The 20,260-nt window shown below is 35.2% G+C and overlaps 1 protein-coding gene and 1 pseudogene across 2 annotated transcripts in view; one reads left to right on the forward strand and one right to left on the reverse strand.

Moving 5' to 3' along the window:
• Pacrg (parkin coregulated) overlaps positions 1-20,260 on the reverse strand; it is a 490,523-nt gene that overhangs the window by 454,524 nt on the left and 15,739 nt on the right. The window lies entirely within an intron of this gene.
• Positions 8,349-8,729, forward strand: LOC109702279 (small ubiquitin-related modifier 2 pseudogene; annotated as a pseudogene).

Raw genomic sequence — 20,260 nt, forward strand, 5'->3', positions numbered from 1 at the left:
AAGAATAGAAATGATGCATAAATCATTCCAAAGGAGGGAAGCTCCATTCAATAACAAAATAATTAAAATAACAAAAACTAAGAAAAATGGTCATAGAACAAAACAAACAAAATTCTCAAGTAATAAGGTAGAAATAAATCTAAATGTATCAATTATTACAATAAATGTAAATAGGTTAAGTTTTCCCAAAATTGTCAGAATGAGTAAATAAATGAAACCCAGCTCATTTGGTCTTTTTAAGAAAAAAACAAAAATAAAACAAAAAGCAAGAATGTGAAATATTGATGTAAAAAATGTAACACATATTCCAGAAAAACATTAAGTGGAAGGAAGTTGGAAGAGACATATCAAACAATTACACTTCAGGGGGAAAAACATTTCAAGAAGAAAATAAAAAGAAAATGTCAATGCATAATGATAAAAGCTTTGGTCACCAGGAAGATATGATGATCTGAACCTTATACACCTAAAGAAATCACCTGAACATACTTAAATCAAAATGCACAGCAATACAAACAACTAAGGAAATTTTTGATCACACTGGGGGACTTTAGCTCAGCACTCTTCTGGGCTCATAAATCAAGGAGTTAAACAGAAACCCTCAAATGAACAAAGTCATGCACATAAACATACAAATAAAATATAGAACACTTAAAGTAATCATTAACAGCCTCATTCTTCTACACCACTCTTGAAACCTTTACAAAACCTGTCATGTGTTCAACTATGAAATATGTCTCTACAATACCATGTTACAATCAAGTCAAAACTAAAAATATTTATTTAAAATTATTAAATACTTCAAAATGATACATGGATCAAAATACAACATAACTGAAAATTTTAAATTCTATAAAATGAATAGTAAAGAAAATACTACAGAAAAAGTATCTGAGAATGTTTTGGAAGGAAATTTACACTCCTATGTATATACATGACATATATATGTATACATAAAATGTACATCTCAAATATTGATGAGTTAAGTGCCGAAGTTTGAAAGAGAACATAAAAAAATCAAAGAAATGAGAAATAATGAGATAATACAGAGAACAGGTATCTGAAATAGAATCCAAAATTAAGATGAATAAAACTAATACACTAAAAAATATGTTCCCATGGTTTTTTGGACACTGGGAGGATAGAGGGGAGAGAAAGAAAGAAATGCTACGATTTGAGAAATACCAACTACTGAGGGTACTGAGTAAGAGTGGAGAAAAATGGTTTTCCCTCTTCCTCATATAAGGTGGCCTTAGTGGAAGTATCTGAAATTCTTTTATGGGATGGACTAACTGACAAAAAGCCAAGTAGTCAAAATCAAGAGCCATCTTAGCCTTCTTGGGTCAAATAGGTTTCGGAAGGCAGGGAAATAAATAGATACATAGAGGATAGATCAGCGGATAGACAGATGATCAATTGATAGTTGATAGATGATAGATCAATAGATAAGCATATACGTGATACATAGATAGGTGATAGATACAGGTGGGTAGAGAGATCAATGTGTGTATATGAATATAAATGTAAAAGTTAGGCTTCTGAGTCCTTAGTCTCTCTTCTTAATCTTTGTTATTATTTGTATCTTAAATATTAATTTATATTTAGATATAAAACTCTCATATGAAAGTGCATAGACCATTCAAATATATCTGAGAGAAAGAGAATGATTACTTTTAAAGTCAGTAGATACTTAACATATAAGAAATTTGAGAAATGACCCAAGCATTGTATGCACATACGAATAATAAAACAACAAAAATTAAAAAAAAAAAAAAGAAACTTGCTACAAAACAACATAAATCACTGCTTGTTTCAGTCTTCTGAAAGTCTTCTATCTTTAGATCTGGAGCAGGGTATTAAGGATACCCTGGATTTTTATAGAGTAGCCCACAGTGCAAGTATCTCAACATTTCTACTTGTAAATTATCTACTTATAATTATCAATTATTAAAAATCTTTGTCTAATTAGTTAGCCTATTATAAATAATTTATGCTTAAGGATTAATTTAATTATAAGAAAAGATTTCTAGAAAGACTCAGATTATCTATCCTGTAACATTACTTATTAAAACACTATTATGATGAAGTTTATGATGACAGTAATAAGCACGCCTTTTAAAAACAAAACCCAAGGTTCTTAAGCAAACACTGTGAGAGTTTATTCGCATTCCAAGAGGACAGTGGAGTTAGAAAATACATTCCAGGCTGTGTTCACACATTACTTGAGAGAATGGAATCAGGGGTGAGAAAGAAAGTAATATGCACATTGCCACCTAGAAAGGAAGATAAAACAACATTGCACCTCCCATGCAAGTCAACAGAAGAAAGCACATTAAGTTCTTATAGTGTGTTCTTGGTGCACAGCTATTTAAAAGAAATCACCAAGTACTGACACCACCTTCCACTTAGGCATAAAGGGGAATCAATAGTTAATTCAGGAGTATTAGCCTATCAATAGTTGGAATGCTATAAAGCTCATTTTCAGAGAACAGAGCACAAGAATATCATTAAATTTTGTTATAATTTTAAGTAATATTCAGAAAGGGTTGTGACTTTATGATATGAAACAGTCCTTGACATTCATAATTCTTAAGCACTTTCTTTCACCATTTTGCTGATGTGTGTTCTATTTTAAAATCGGAAGGATAATGGATGTGCTTCTTAAACTGTAAATTAGGTTTTATATCAGAGCCTTGTCCATGCTGTGACAGGTGACCTGATGGTGGTCTTGCCTCCACAGGCCTCCTCCTTGCTGTTTCTCAAGGAGAGAGGGTCAGTCTTAAAGAAAGTGCAGGAGATTGCTGAATCCCTCAGGAAACATCTTAGAATCATAATAACATTTACTGCAAGCCATAATCATTTTATGTTCTCTCTAACAGCTTAAAAGCAGAGCTATACTTTGCTGTCACATGTATTTTTATTAATCAAGGGCATTTAAAGTTTGAATGGATATCATAAATTTAAAAGTCTGGATACCTCTGATTTGTGTGAAGCAAGTCCTAAAATTTAGAAAAATATAGTACTTGTCATTATCATTAATTAAGTTTCATGAAAACAGAACCCACATGCTCTTTAGTGGATATTTTTAGTTAAGTGTATTCTTAAATATGATTAAAAAGAAAACCTGCCATGTTTTGTGTAATTGCAGAGATAAAATAGTGCACACTCATGGAACACTGGTATAAATAACATTGGAACATAAAATGACATTTTGCTATAGAACAATATTACAATCAAATTGATAGTTTCTATCAGAATGAAAAGCAAACATTGTGTCTGAAACATGCAAAACTAATCTGCTTCTTAAATTGATTACTCACTGTTCTATATGTAAAATTAATTTTTTTAAATCTGATATCTTTAGCATCTAATAAGATATAAATAATCACCTAGTCACATAATATAGAATAGTATTCATGATGAAAACAACATGAAGTCAACACCTATGGGTGTCTCTCCCATGCTAAGTACTAAACATTATAACAAGAAATACATGATGTTTAAAAGTCTTTCTAAAAAATCCTTACACACGTGACCTGTTAAGCTAAAAATTCTCAGTGAAAAATTACAAGGAAAAAGGCATCCCAGGTTCCTCACAATCCCTACTCCTTAACACCCCCAAAGCTCTCCAGTGTGGGAAGAGAATGAAGTACAAGCTCCTTAACACGGAAGTCAAGGTCCTAAGTGACCCAATACAAGCGAGCTTTCTAGCCTCAGCTTTTAATGTCGCCCAGAAAAGAAACCATGCTGTACTTGGCTTTTCTTGCTGTATTTTCTTTCTCAACCAGTTGAAATACTTCTTGGTCTTAAAGAGCCCTTGAAATATCAAATCTACTATGAAGCCCCCACTCAGTTAAGTCATCCTCCTTTCATGTCTCCAGTACTACTCTGAAAATGTGTATTTTCACATTTCATCCATTCAGCAGTTACTTGCTGAGAACTTACTAAATGCCAGTTAATGTCTTTTAGGACAGTGACACATGAATCAACATAAAATCCAAGTTCTCTGACCACACAGAGTTTTATACTAGGTCAGTTTGCTTCCTTGTATCACTAAAGGTATTATAATGTACACAAATCTTGTGCTATTCACAGACTTCTGAAATTCCCCTTACTTACTGAATATTTTATCTTAAACAATTCACTCCATCCTTGTCACTCAATTTCTCCACTTACAAAGTTAGTATAGTACTATCTAATACATGGGATTTCGTAAAAGAAATAAATAGCACGGCAAATAGCATAGATAGTAGAGTGGAGTGATACATTTAAAACCATGGTTTCTAAAAGGAATAAAATACTTCATACAGGCAGAAAAGTAAATCTTAATCCTGCTCTTTCTATTGTAAAGAATACTGTACTGAAGAGAAAAAGCAACAACCATCCTTTCAACTTCTACCTCCTTACCTATATCATAGAAAAGCAAGGCCCAGTCATAGATGACACTTTAGTTTAGCACTCCTGACAAAGAATTCGCTTTTGGATAAGCAGAGGTGGACCCAAAGACAGGTTAAATGGCTTTGCTTGGATTAAAACACGTGAACCATAGCAAAGTAGGGAGAATAAAGATGCCAAATGTATGGAGAAGGAACTGGACCTTTTGGTGAAGAGGGTGCTCCACAAAGAGAGCTAGAGGTTTTCATTCTTCTGTTTTCTTACACCCATCCTTAGCTCTGGTCCATCCAAGCCATCAGCAAATGCCTCCAGCCAGACTACTTACTCTGAATTGACCGGGATTTCTGCACCTCCACTGAGACTACTGTCATCTTGGTCACCATCTACTCTTATCTCACCTGCTCCAGTTCCTAACTGGAGTTCCTCTTTCCCTCACAGAGCTCTATGGTCTAATGGAGACACGGGATCCCGAGTGTTCTTTTCTCTGAAAATCCTTCAGGGGTCCACCACACCCAAGGTAAAAGCCAATGTCTTGCAAAGGCCTGTAAGGGCCCACACTTCCTAATCTCCCATGCTCTCATTCCAGTTCCTACCGTCTCAGCTCTCCTCTCTTTCACCCTTCCCTTAGCCACACTGACATTCGTGTGGTTCCTTAGTCGCACCAAACCATCCCCCACTTCCATCACCTTTGCACATGAAATAAAATTTAAACATCCTGTTTATCTCCTCAGGCTATTGGTGCCCTGGTCCTTTCCTATTGCCTAAGCCCCTTTCTTCCTATGGATAGCTTTATAAAGTTCCTTGGATATTCCTCACTCGTTGCTACCTCTGAAAGTGTGGCCTTGCTTTATGGCCTGCCTGAAACTTCCCTTTGTGGATCACCACAATGCTGACTCCAATAACTCTATCTCATGAGTGAAGCAAAGTGGGCTGTTGGTGCCCCGTGTAGACCCCCAGAGACCCTTGGATGTACCCTGGCTTACAGCTTATACCTGCAGCCTTCACAGAGGATTATGTTGGGAGACTATAGGCCTATAGGCACTTGTGAGTTATATTCCTCCAATCTGTGTCTCACAGGTGTGTGTGTGAAACAAAAATGTCCCTTGTCCCCCAGAGATATTTAGATCTAGTCAAAGGGTTAAAAAAAAAAAAACATATTAGTGACTATAATAACTAATAAATCTGGGTGGTTACTTCCTAAGAAAATAAAGTAATAGAGTAAATGTATTGTAAAATTCCTCTACAGGAATGATATGACCACTCCTTCAACACTGAAAGGAGGTAGAACGAGCATCTAGAGCTTTCATATTTTCTCCATGACCAAGAATCTTCCGAGAAGTCTGAGGTAATGTGAAGGCTCTCATGAGTCTTAAGTCAGCCAGAGCTAGACTTACTGATGTCCAAATCCTAACCGAACACTGCAGACTCATGAGAAGATAATATATAAACTGGAAAGGCGTGGTTAGTCCTTCATTAAAAAAGCGTTTTTAATTCTAGAAGCACTGATTTTCCTCAATGAAATCTGGTCTTAGAAGTTTATATATTGGGTCAGTTGTTAGCAATAGAAATTATCTGACCATCTCTGTTTTGTAGGTAGATATTTCTTTTCATCAAATGAATATTCATTCCTCCACTGAGTTCATTTATACCAAAAATAAAGTCAATTCCATCTAAGTTTATTCAGAATCACTCCAATGTCTAGGAAAACAAAGCTCTTAACACCAAAAGGTGCAGACTTCCCTAAAGCTTATAATTTCTATGGTTCAGTGAAAACTACTTAAATATTATTCAGGTTTAAGACTTCTAAAACGTATACTACTTTTCTTTTGGAGAAAAATTATTGAAAGTAGTGTTTAAATTTTGCAGATATATAATTATTTTTATTTGTTTAAGGCAAAGAACATGGCTTATTTTTAAGTCATGGTATGGACATTTATATCCTAATTCTAACAAAAAATAGCAAATATGTATTTAGCAGGAAATGGTCTCAGTGTTTTGAATATATTAGTTTAATCTTCATATCCCTATGCAGTATGTACCCTTATTAGCCCCTCTTATAGGAAAGGAAACTATAAAACAGAGAAATAACTCACTCAGCACATAAATAGTGTACCAGGGAGTTCAAAGCTAGGTAGTCTGAACATAGGCTGTCTTGCCTGTGTTCTGAATGATTATAGTACAGTGATTTCACATCTGAACAAAACCATATTCTCATCTGAAATTATCTACAAATCTATACAGATCGATGAACTCAACAGTCACATGATAACTAACTGAAAACTGAACAATTCAAGATCAGAAAAAGACATTTTTAAATCCTACACATTGGCTGAAAATATGCTACAGTCAAGGGGAAAAAAAAAGAACTTAGGAAAAAGAGCTGGTTTCTCACTCATGAATAACGTAAGTTTATACTTAGAAACAAGCACAAAAATCAACTCAGAACTTAAAGAGGCTATAAAAATAACATTGCAAGTACTTCATTTTAAGGAAGGTAAAAAGTAAGGAAAACAGTGACTAGCAAAATATTATACAGTATCTAATGAGAAAGCTAATAATAAAATTATAGTATTGACCCTTCAGACATTGTAACTTTCTTGGGTAAGGGAGGGATAAATGTAATGGGTATTCACAATTTCTAGCCATAAAAGGAATACTTCTGTACACCCCAACCAGCAATGTGTGAGAATGTCTGATTTACTTTAGACTTGTCATTAAAGTGAATTTTAAGACTTGTACAGCTTAGTGTGGTGGTTCAAGTCTGTAAAGCTAGCACTTGGGCAGTGAAAACAGGAGGATCATGAGTTCAAGGCTGACTTGGACTAAAATAAATATCAATTTGTAGACCAGCCTGAGGTACATAGTGAGACTCTATCTTAAAAAAGCAAAGGGTGCGTAGCAGCTCAGTGGCAGAGTAACTAGGATGCCTGAAGTCATGGGTTCCATTGCCAGCACTGCAAAAAAAAAAAAAAAAGACTTTTACATTATTGATAAACTCATAGGTGAGTATTACTCAAGAGTGGCTTTAGTTTCATCTAGCCTGGTATTTCTCACTCCTCATATGCTTAGGGAAATTTCTTGTTTCCATTTTCAATGTGTTGCATGTTTACATACTTTTTCCACATATTTTTACAGCAATACTAAGTTTTTAATTGTTGATAGCCAATGTATTTTATATATTGGCCAAGCCACTATATCTTACTCTCTCATTTATACATAATAATATTATAGATTTGTATATTGTCTTATATTTTCTTTAATCTTCTAAAGCCTGTTTTATTTTTATGATACATGATATTATTCAAAAAGTGTAACATGAAAAAGAAAATGACAGGTCAATATTAATTATGAAAATAAATATAAAATTTATACATAAAACATCAGCATACTGATTCCAAGTATATAATCTCAATAGATACAAAATTATAAAGCCAACACCCATTTAAGATACATGCTTCAAGCGAGTTGGAAGTAGAAGACCACTGTATGAAACCTCTGAAAGGAATGTAAAGTGAGACTATTGCAAATATTTACCTTACGGTGAAATGTTAGTGGCTCTCTCTCTGGGATCAGGAAGAAGGCAATGGTGCCCACAATTACTGTACATATGCACCAGTGGACTGTAAGCCAAGACAATTAAGTGAGACAAGAAAAATGTCACATGGACTAGAAAAAAAGAAACGAAATTTTCATTCTCAGATCTTAATATTACATATGCAGAAAGCTCTAAAACACTGCACATACTTTAATAAAATTAATAGATAAGTTTCTACATCAAATTTCCTGGATAAAAAAGAAAATCATACGCGTGAAAGTATTAGAAAAAAAATCTCAAAACCGTAACTTTTACATTGGCATAAGACGGTACCAAGGAGTCCTTCTGCCGCCGTGGTGCTGCTCGTGTGCTGGTTCCGAGCGGCCCGGGGACAGCCGAGGGGGCTCCGGCGCGCGCCATGGCCGGAGAAAAGCCCACGGAAGGAGTCAAGACTGAGAACAACGATCATACTAATCTGAAGGTGGCGGGGCAGGTGGTTCTGTGGTGCAGTTTGAGATTAAGAGGCATACACCACTTAGTAAACTAATGGAAGCCTATTGCGAACGGCAGGATTTGTCAATGAGGCAGATCAGATTCTGATTTGACCGGCAGCCAATCAATGAAACCTGCACACCTGCACAGCTGGAAATGGAGGATGAAGATACAATTGATGTGTTCCAGCAGCAGACAGGAGGTGTCTACTAAAAAGGGAACCTGCTACTTCAGAACTGTGTTGTTCTAATAGACCAAGAATACATTCTCAATTAGAAAACTGCAATTTGGTTCCACCACTTCCTGTCTACTATGGTATAGTTTTCTCCAATCTTTCATTTTCCCCTTTCCCCATTCCTTTATTGTGCATAAAAGTAACTGGTGTGTGTGCACAAGCATATTGCTTTTCTTTTTCTTTCTTTCTTTTTTTACTAAATGGGCAATCATATGTTTTGATAAACATCAAATGGAGATGGAATGGGGAAAAACACTGGTTCTGTAAAAATATACCCTTTCTTCATTAGTGGCATGCTCATTCAGCTTTTCTCTTTATATTCCAGTAAGTTATTTACTGTTTTAACCATTCGCTGGTAAATTGATGGAATTGGAGAACATCATTCTGAGTGAGGTTAACCTGGCCCAAAAGACCAAAAATCGTATGTTCTCCCTCATATGTGGACACTAGATCAAGGGCAAACACAACAATGGGATTGGACTTTGAGCACAGGATAAAAGCGAGAGCACACAAGGGAGGAGTGAGGATAGGTAAGACACCTAAAAAATTAGCTAGCATTTGTTGCCCTCAATGCAGAGAAACTAAAGCAGATACCTTAAAAGCAACTGAGGCCAATAGGAGAAGTGGACCAGGAACTAGAGAAAAGGTTAGATCAAAAAGAATTAACCTAGAAGGTAACACACATGCACAGGAAATCAATGTGAATCAACTCCCTGTATAGCTATCCTTATCTCAACCAGCAAAAACCCTTGTTCCTTCCTATTATTGCTTATACTCTCTCTTCAACAAAATTAGAGATAAGGGCAAAATAGTTTCTGCCAGGTATCAAGGGGGTGGGGGGAGAGGGAGGGGGCAGGGTGGGTGATAAGGGGGGGTGGGGGCAGGGGGGAGAAATGACCCAAGCATTGTATGCACATACAAATAAAAAAAAAACCATAAAAATCCTTGCATACCTTGTTTGAGTGGAAAATTTAAATGTTTTCATTTATCATTGTAAAACCAAGGACAATTTTATAACTTTTGTACGTAGCTGTTACATGTAGGGCAATATATCTTTAAGTAGGGGTAAATTACTCTTAAAAAAAAAAAAAAGTATCGTAGATAGTTTTCCCTTCAAGTCCAGCGTCTTGTTGTTTAAATAAACTTCTTGTTTAAAAAAAAAAGGTACCAAGGATGAACCCAAGGATAAATCAAAAATACATGCCAGACTTGAGCATGTATTATAAAACCTTATGGAAAGAAGTTACAGAGACCTGGATAAACAGAGCAGTATGCTTATTCACCAATTAGAATGTTTAATTTAATAAAGTTGTCAGTTCTTATTACTGTTACATACATAGTACAATCTCAATTGAAATTAAAACTTTTTTTTGTTACTTCACAAACTTTATGTGGAAATTTTAAGTTTAAATGGAAATATAAAGGATTGAGAATGTCCAATTCACTCCTAAAAAAGAAATATGTTTGGAGGACTTACTAGTCTGGATAGCATCACGCAATGTAAAATAACAATAAGTATGGCAGGAAAGTGTTGTATGAATAGAAAAATAGAAAGCAGAACAGAATAGTGAGTTTGGAAATGAATCCAAACATATCTTCATTTCTAAGCTTACTATTCTGTTCTACCGTCTATTTTTCCAGTTAAAATTATATTATTGTGATGTGATAGGGAAATGGTGGGTTTTTTTTAAGTGCTGGGGTCTATAATACACACAAACTACAAAATTAAACTTGATCTTTATCTCACAACTTACTCAAAAGGTTAATTCCAGGGACATCATAGTTTATATGTGAGAAGTTAGAATATTTTTTATAAGCTCAGGAAAGAGAATAATTTCATAATCAAGACAAAAGGTACTAACCACAAATGAAAAGACTGAAAAATTGACATTTTAAAATCAGTAAGTTCTGTTTATTAGAAGATTCTACTGATTTAGTAAACATACAAGTTACAGAGGCAGAGGAGATATTTACAAAAAACAAAACCAACAAAAGGTCAGTAACATGTAGAGAACCCTCACAAATCCATAGTAAAAAGGCAGAGTCCTAATAGCAAATTAGGCTGGAGAGTACAATGCACACTCCTCACAGAAGAAAGGCAAAGGCCAGTAGACAAAGGAATAGCTGCTTAACCTGCTTAGAAATCAAGGAAAAGAATACATCATACTATGATATAGTGCTCAGATTTGCTCAAATTAGAAGACTTACAACTATGGATGTGCATGTACATTTTGTTAAAAATGAATAAAATATTTTTGTAAAAGACACAAATATCTGTTTGCCTTTGTAAAGGAGCAATGAATAAAGAGACTTTCTAGTATATGATGTTCACTTTCAAATTATTCATTATTCATAATTACTTATTCAAATACAACAGCAAAAGAGTGTACAGTATGGTACATGTGTCCAGGCAGATGTTTTCCTCCCCTCTTCTTAATTACTTGAGGAATAGATCTCATGTACATCAGAGTGGACAGTATTTGAAAATGGATGCATTTTTTCTTGCTTATGTCCCACTTCTAAATTTATAAACTCTCTATTCCTGCACATGGTTTCAAATCTTTCAAAAATATATGTTGCTACAGAGTGACATCAACAAGATGGAGGAACATGAGTTCTCTGACTTCATTCTCCCAATCAGAGATTCAACTAGCAACTATCTATAGGACAGAATACCATCATGATTATCCCAGAACTTGGAAATGAGGCTGAGATACCTTCTTAGATTGCAGAACTAAGAAAATTTGAGATAGAATAGTAACAGAAACAGTTCTTTCTGTATTCTCCCCTGCATTCAACCTAACATGGCACCTCGCACATAGAATTTTTCAATGCCCCCAGTTTCCACAGTAGGGAAAGTAAGTTGGAGGCAGACACTCAGCTTCCCCACCATTCTTATCCTTAGCAGGAGGCTCACTCATCTCTAGTCCCATGGGAAAAACTGGGATTGCCAGTGGGGAAACACCAGCAGGTGAGTTAGTAACAAAGGAGGGTTCACAGCAAGCAGCACATAGATCATGGCCATTCTCTGTAATGGAGGTACCACACTAGAAAAACTACCCAACAGTATCACACTGCAGAACACACGGCCCATGGGTTTCCCAGGCTTGAATCCCTACCTATTCAGCATCCACACACAGCCTGACTTCTCTAGTTATATCATCTCCAAGTCAGGAGGCAACTGTAGATCAACAATAACCTGTGGAGGGAGCATCCGGACCTGAGCAACTCTAGCAGTGGATGATCTGATTAAGTTCCAGTGCTTGCTCTAAGTCTTTCCTAGACTGGGAAGAAAGTGTAGCTCGATGATTACCCACAAAGAGAGTATGTAACCCTGTCAATCCCTAGTGGTGGACGGATGATTCATCTAAGCCCTGGAACTCTCATTAATTCTCCTCACAGCTAAGAATCAACTTCAGGTCAACAATTATCCTTATCCACAGAAAATTATCTAACTTTGATGATTCCAGCTGCAGAGCAGTGATCCCAGTAAATCTTGGTGCTGTGCTTAAGCCTTTTGTCTCCTTTTCAATGAGAGATGATCACAGAGCCCAACCGGCAGCCCTACCTGATGGCAGAGTCTAGCCAGTGGTCTAAGTGAACCATTAGCACAGCCACCAAAGCCGTTTAACCTCAGAGAATTGAAAGTGACTCAGAGAAACTGACACATAGGTCTGTCTCTCCAATGTTGCTAACAGCTGACCCATCTACAGTCCGAGGCTAAACTAAATAGTAAATGTTTAAGACATCCAAAGGATATCTGCAAAAGACCACAGAGATAGCCTTCTTCTCAAATGTGCAGGCACCAATGTAAGTAAGGTAACAAGTATTACTAAAAAAAAAGACAATATAATGTTTCCAAAGAAACCAATTAAGTGCCACTAATGAACCTGGAAGAAATTAGATACATAAAATGATTGAAAAAAATCAGAATGATTCTCTTAATGAATTTCAGGGAACTACAAAAATAAGAGAAAACGAAATTAAATTCAGAAAATAATTCATGGGCAGATTGATAAATAAAAATAATAAAATAGAACTCCTAGACATAAAGAAGGCAATAACTGAAATGAAAACCATTGATAGAAAGTTATAGCAGAAGACTTGATCAAGCAGAAGCAAAATCAATGTGCTCAAAGGTAGCACGTTTGAAAATTATCCAACCAGAGGAGCATAAAGAATAAAGAACAAAAAATAATCTTAGAAGACCTATGGGAATGATGGAATAGCAGTAAGTGAACTAATCTTTCCATAATAGTAAGTCCTGAAGAAGAAGAAGAAAGGGACCTAGAACATTCCAGGAGACATGGTGCCAGATGACAATATTCAGGTACAGGAATCTTAGAGACTGTCAATAAGATTCAACCCAAATAGGAGCTCACCAAAAATACATTATAACCAAATTTTTAAAAATCAAAAACAAAGAAAGAGTGTTGAAAGCAACAGGATATAGGAAACATGTCACATTCAAAGAAGCCTCAACACAGCTTTGAGCAGATTTCTCAACATAAATCCTGAAGGTTAGGAGAGAGTGGGAAGGAAAAACTCTGCCAACCATGAATGCTCTTTACCTTGTAAAGCTATCTTTCAAAAATGAGGGAGAAGGACTGGGGAAGTGGCTCAAGTGGTAGACACTTGCCTAGCAAGCACAAGGTCCTGAGTTCAAACCCCAGTGCCACAAAAAAAAAAAAAGAAAGAAAGAAAGAAAGAAATGGAGAAATAAAAATGTTCTCAGACAAACAAAAACCAAGGGATTTCATCAGCACTAGACCTGCTCTGCATGACTTGCTAAAGGGAGGTCTTTAGTTGAAATGAAAGGCTGTTTACCTAAAACTATCTTAAAGTAAAAACTCAATAGTATAAGTAATACATGTCATACAAAGGGTTTTCTAATATCGTAAGGGTGTAAAGCAATTCTGTCCCTATTAGGAGGGGGAAAAAATAAAACTATTAAAAACAACTGAGCAACAATAAGTTCTTAAGAGATATATTTAAAAAATTTTAAAATCATAAATTTATATCAAATTTATATAAAAAAATCATAAAAGGTGGAGGGAGAAAAAGTGGAGTTTTAGTATGTGATTGAAGTTAAGTTATTATCAGTTTAAAGTAGCCTGTTTTAAGGATATTTTATGTAAACCTCATAGTGACCACAAAACAAAAACCCTATAGTAGTTGCACAAAATATAAAATTAAGATATTCAAAGCAAATCACCACATAAAACCATCAAACCACAAAGGAAGATCATAAAAGAGGTAGACACAAAGGACCTTCAAAACCACCAAAAAATTACAAATATGGAAGTAACAAGTCCCTATCTATCAATAATCACCTTGAGTATAAATGGATTAAATTCTCCAATAAAGAGGCATAGGGGTGGCTGAATATAACAATAAATAAATGAAATCAACCATATTCTGACAGAAGAGACTTACTTTATTAGTAATCATGCATGTAGGGTTTAATTCAAAAGCTATAGAGACAACGAAATGCTACTGCATAACGAAAAGGTGTTAAATCATGAAGAAGACATAAAAATTATAAATATATATACATTCAATATTAATTATTAAGTAATCTGAAGGGAGAGATAGATTACAATACTTTAGACAATATCCAGAAAAATCAATAAACACTGACTTGAATTACATTTTAGAGCTAATAAACATAGCACACATGCATAAATATTCCATCCTACAGCAGAAAAATACATTCTTTTCAAGGACACATGGAATATTCTCAAGAATGAGTGAGGAGATTAAGTCAGTAACAAAATTTCCTCCACCAAAGAAAAACCCTGGGACTGGATGAGTCATTGCTGATTCTAACAAACATTTGAAGATTAACTAATACCAATTCCTCCTCAAACTCTTCCAAAAAAAAAAAAAAATCAAAATAGAGGAAATACTTCCAAACTTAGTTTAGGAGGCTTGCATTACCCTGATACCAAAGCCAGACAAAGATACCACAAGAAAAGAATATTATAAACCTATAATCCTGATAAACACACATGAAAAATTCTCAAAAAAATTAGTAATTCAAATTCAAGAACACACTAAAGAATCATTTACCATGATTAAATAGAATTTATCTCTGTGATGCTAGTATTGTTGAGGATACATAAATAAAGCTGATAAACCACATCAACAAAATAAAGGATAGAATGATATGATCATCTCACTAGATGCCTTTTCATGATTAAAACCTCTCAACGGATTTAAGAGTATAGAGGCAAGTTACCACAGCACAATAAAGGTCATGTATGAAATATTACTATGAAAAACAAAGTAACATTCTCAACAGTGAAAAGTTTAAATGCTTTCCTCTATGACCAAGGACATGACAAAGATGTTCTCTACCACCTCCATTTAGTGTAAGAATAGAAGTCCTTGCTAGAGCAATTAGGCAAGGTAAAGAAATAAAAGGCATTCCAGTAGGAAAGGAGGAAGTGAAATTGTCTATATCTGCTGAGAAAGTCAACTTGTATCTAGAAAACTCTGAAGATTCCACAAGAAAACTGTTAAGGACTGAAAAACATATTCAGTAAGACTGCAGGACATAAAGTCAAGATACAAAAATCAGTAGCATTTCTATACACCCATAACAAACTATCCCATTGCTTCTTGGCCTTTTTGACTAAGATCAAGTGAAGAAAACAATCCCATTTATAATAGCAACAAAAAATTATTTAGGTGTAAATTTAACTAAGGAGGCAAAAGGCCTGTATACTGAATACTATAAAATACTAATGAAAGAAATTGAAGAAAACAAATAAATAGAAAGATAGACCTTGTTCATAGATTAGAAAAATTACTATTGTGAAAATACAGTCTAAAAGCTATCTATAAATTCAGTGCAATCTATATCCAAATTCTGATGCCATGTTCTGCAGAAATGCAAAAAAAAAAAAAAACATTGAACACACATGGAAACACACATACACCAAAACAAACAAATAAACAAATAAAACATGCCCTGAATAGCTAAAATAATTCTAAACAAAAAGAACAAAGCTGGAAGCATACCTACCCTACCCATCCCCAACTTCAAAACATATTATAAAGAGCTTTAAATCTAAATAGTAGGGTACTAGCATAAAAACAGACATATAAACAAATGAAACAATTTAGAAACCTGGAAATAAAGCCACACATTTATAGTCAACTGAGTTTTGACAAAATGCCAAGAACATACAGTAGTGGAAGGATATTTGCTTCAATAAATAGTATTGGGAAAACTGGATCTCCACGTATGGAAGAATGAAATTAGCACCATACCATACACCATAGACAAAAATCAACTCCAATTAAAGACTTAAATTCCAGTCAAGTGGGGTGGTATGTGCCTGTAATCCCAGCTACTCAGGAGGCAGTTCAAGGCCAATCCCAGCATGGGGAAAAGTTAGCATGAGACTCCCTGAAAAATAAACTAAAAAAAGCAAAAGGACTAGGGGCACAGCTCAAGAGGTAGAGAGAGCTCTTGCCTAGCAAGCAAGAGATCAAGTTCCATCCCCAGTACTAGGAAACAAAACAAAACAAAAAATCCACCAGACCTAAAACTGTAAAACAACAAGACGAAAACACACAAGGAAAGCTCCATGGCATTTGGTATAGGCAGTGATTATTTGGACCCCAGAAGCACAGACAACTGAGGCAAAAATAGACAAAGAGATGACATGAAACTAAAAATCTCTGGCAAGGCAAAGAAACAATCATCAAAGTAAAAGCAATATTAACTCCTTAGCATGTTATGGTTTGCAAATGTTTTCCCCACTGTATGTGAATAGTTAATATCCAAAATATGTTAGAGAGCTGGTGGAGTGGCTCAAGTGGTAGAATGCCTGCCTAGCAATCAAAATATGTTAGAAACCCAAACAACTCAATAGCAAAAAGCAATCTGATTAAAGAAATAAACAAAGGACATGAATGGGCATTTCTCAAAGGAAGACAGAAATGGCTAATAGGGATATTTAAAAATGTCTCAGTATCACTAATCATCAAGGAAATGCAAATTAAAACCATAATGAGATATCTCTTCTCATCTGTTAGAAAGGCTTTTATTAAAAGATGAAAGACAAGTGTTAGGATGTGGAGAAAAAGGAAACTTTGTATGGGATTTCTGGGAATGGAAGTTAACAGAGCAATTATGGAAAGTGGTATGGAGGTTTCTTAAACAGTAAAAATAGAATTACCAAACAACCGGTAATCTAATTCTAGATACATATCCGAAGGAACTTAAACATGTCAAAGGAATATCTTCTTCCATGTTCATTACTGCATTATTCACAACAGCCAAGGAAAGGAAACAAAGTGTCCATCAGTGGATGAATTTATAAAGAAAATGTGATACACACACGCACACAACAGCATAATATTCAACCTTAAAAAGGAGATAAATTTTATCATATGCAGCAAATGGATGAATCTGAAGGCCGTTATTGTAAATGAAATAAGGTAGACAGACAAATACTGCATGATCTCACTCATGGAATATAATTAAGTTGAAGTCATAAAATAACAGAGCAGAATGATGGGTAACCAGAAACTGGAGGCATAGGGAGTGAAGGATGGAGGTTTGTTGATCAAAGGGCACAAAAGTTTCAGATAGGCAGGAGGGATAGATTTTGAGATCTATTGCACAGCAGAGTAACTACAGTCAATAATGCATATTTCAAAATAAGAGTGAATTTCAAAATGTCTCACCCTAAGACAGAGGTGAGGTGATAGATATGTTAATTAGATAGATTTAATCATGCCATATTGTACACCTATATCAAACATTTCATTCCAACCCATAGCAGTACAAAATTATGAGTTGTGGATCAAAATAACATTAATTATAAATTTAAAAAATGAATACAAGCCTTGAAAACAACCACAAAATTGGGAATATGGTAGGATGAAGAATACCTAGCATACAAATCTCAACAATATATCACACACTTAATACATTATTTAGACTATATCTCACACATTATATATTTTACTATTTTTCTGCTAAAGCAGATTACTTGCAAAATAGAACTAAAGTAAGCATAACAATTTCCTTATCACTGACACCCCAGAATGAAAGGTCACGAGTCAGTCTCTTTTCAACCAGGCATTAGGGTACATACACGCTGTGTACTTCAGCTGGTTGGTCTCTCTTGTGAGTCCCTTGTTTCCTAAGAATTAAGGGAGCCTAGAGACTATGTTTATTAAACCATAGAAGCTGTATATAGTTTTCTGAAATTTTTCTTGTTGAAAATTTTCTGCATTTGTTCTTACTGAAATTAAGAAATGAATGGAAGTCTCCAGAAAGTCTGCTCATTTGTACACCAGGGTAAGTGTGAACAGACACCACTCTTCATCATCCCCATCATGTCTGCTTCTACCTCTGCTGGACCACGTTCTGACTTCTTGTTTTAAATTCATCCTCATTCTTTTGGTCAGTCTCCTTTTTCTCAACTTTCATATACATCTTTCAAAGACAGAGTTTTGTTTTGCTCTATTAGGTGAGTACTAGGGTTTGAATTCAGGAACTAGTGCTAGCAAGTGCTCTACCACTTGAGCCACAACCCCCACCCTTTTGATTTTGTTTCTTTTTTAGATATGTCTTATGCTTTTTGCCTGAAGCCTTTCTCTGACCACAATTCTCCCATTTTTTTCCCTTCCATAGATGGGATTATAAGTATGTACCACCACGCCTGGCCACTAAAGTTCAGTTTTGCTTTCATATAATAAAATGGATGTTGGGGTGTGTGTGTGTGTGTTTGTGAGTGTGTAAAACAGACCTTCACTTCTCCTAAGTCATTGGTACCACATGTTAAACCTTATTTGTCCATATATATTTTTTTTGCACTTGTTTTGTGTCTTCTAGGTCAGTAGTTGAAATGTTTCAGGTGTTGGCTTCTTGGCTTCTAAATAATATTTTATTTTGCTTCGTTTTTTTTCTAATTTGTGTCTTCACATATAAAATGGAAAATTGCTTCGTTTTGGGTAAAGAAATATTTCAACATGAAAACAAATTAGATATTGTTGAGGTTTGAATATGAAAGGTACCCCAGGGGCGCTCATGTGTTGAATGCTTGATCCCCAGCTGGAGGTGATACTTTGGGAGATTCTAGAAACTTTAGGAAGTGGGGTCTAGCTGGAGCAAGTAGGTCACTGGGATATGTCCTTGGGGACACTGTATCTTGTCCCTAGCCCTTCCCGCTTCTCTCTCTTTCTACTTCCTGCCTGCCTTCAGGTGAAGAACCTTCCCCACCACATGTTCCTGCCTCCATGATGTTCCCCATGGGCCCAGAAACAAAGGAGACTGCTGTAGATGGACTGCACCTCTGAAACCAATAGCTGAATAAATCTTTTCTCCCTTAAGGTGTTACTGTCACAGGTAGTCAAAAGTAACTAATGTGAATATATAACAAAGGCATTTGATGTCAAACACTTGAGAAGATTAATGCTGGCCACAGATAAGTATTCTGTGGAGAAAATTTCAGGCTGGGGTGTGAAAATGCTCTCATGCACTGTTCAAAATTAAATGCATGCAGGATGGCAGACAGTGATGGTTCTACTATGGTATTGTCTTCCAGCAGCAATACACTCCTCCTCCAGTTTCCACAGCAACCCAATCAATTTCTGATTACAAATGCAAGCAGAGCAATTTAGGCTGAGACTAGGGAAAAATGAAGAGAATATTTGTAGATTTCGAGAAAATTTGAAATTAGCCTATATGACTCATCTGAGAGGTTCTATTTGATATATTCACAATTAAGATCAAGACAAAAAACTTAAAAGAAAATCCTAGCTGAAGGTAAACTAAATTTTACAGGAAACTCTTGTTCCTTTTTTATTTCTTGTGAAGATATAAAAGATTTCAGAACTGCTGCTGAATGAATGGTATTCAATTATAGAAGTTGAACTGAATTAAAGCAGAAACAACTGACAATTGGACACTGCTGTGTGGACAACCAATGTGGATGCAGAGAGTCTACATAAACTCTGTTTGGCTTAATGCATTTAGTTCCCAAATTACAAACGAAAATGTTTAGATACGATTTTTTTCTTCTTAGATTTTTATTATTCATTTGAAATGTAAAGGTCATCATAATTAATTATAAGAGAACAGAATACCAATATGGTTAGGTATTATACTAATTTTAAAGCCTTCTTAAAAAGTTAAGTAAACAAACAAAAACCATCTAAAATTGCTTGAATTACACATTAACCCAACCAAAACTAAAGCACATGGCTTGGAAACACCTTTCACTAGGACAAAAACTTCAGAAGAAGCACTCTTCCTAACTGAATTAAGTACATTTATAAACAAAGGTAAAGGCCAATGGAGCCATTAGGCAAACACAAAATAGTACCTTAGTGACTCTTAAGCATTAATATTCCTTTCTGAGCACATAACTCACTTCCACTAGTAGCTAAAGTTTCCAGGAGGATATTAGAATCCTATAAAATCCTTAAAGGTCTAGTTTATAGGACAGGCCAACTATATGTTAACAGATTTGTAAAAAATATAAAGCCACCATCTTCTGAGCACTTACTACTTGTGACTTTCACGTTCCCAAGGATGTGCCTTGTGTCTCAGTCACATTTCATCACAAATGCCTAGC

Source organism: Castor canadensis, chromosome 1 (genome assembly GCF_047511655.1).
Source record: "Castor canadensis chromosome 1, mCasCan1.hap1v2, whole genome shotgun sequence".
Taxonomy (NCBI): Eukaryota; Metazoa; Chordata; class Mammalia; order Rodentia; family Castoridae; genus Castor; species Castor canadensis.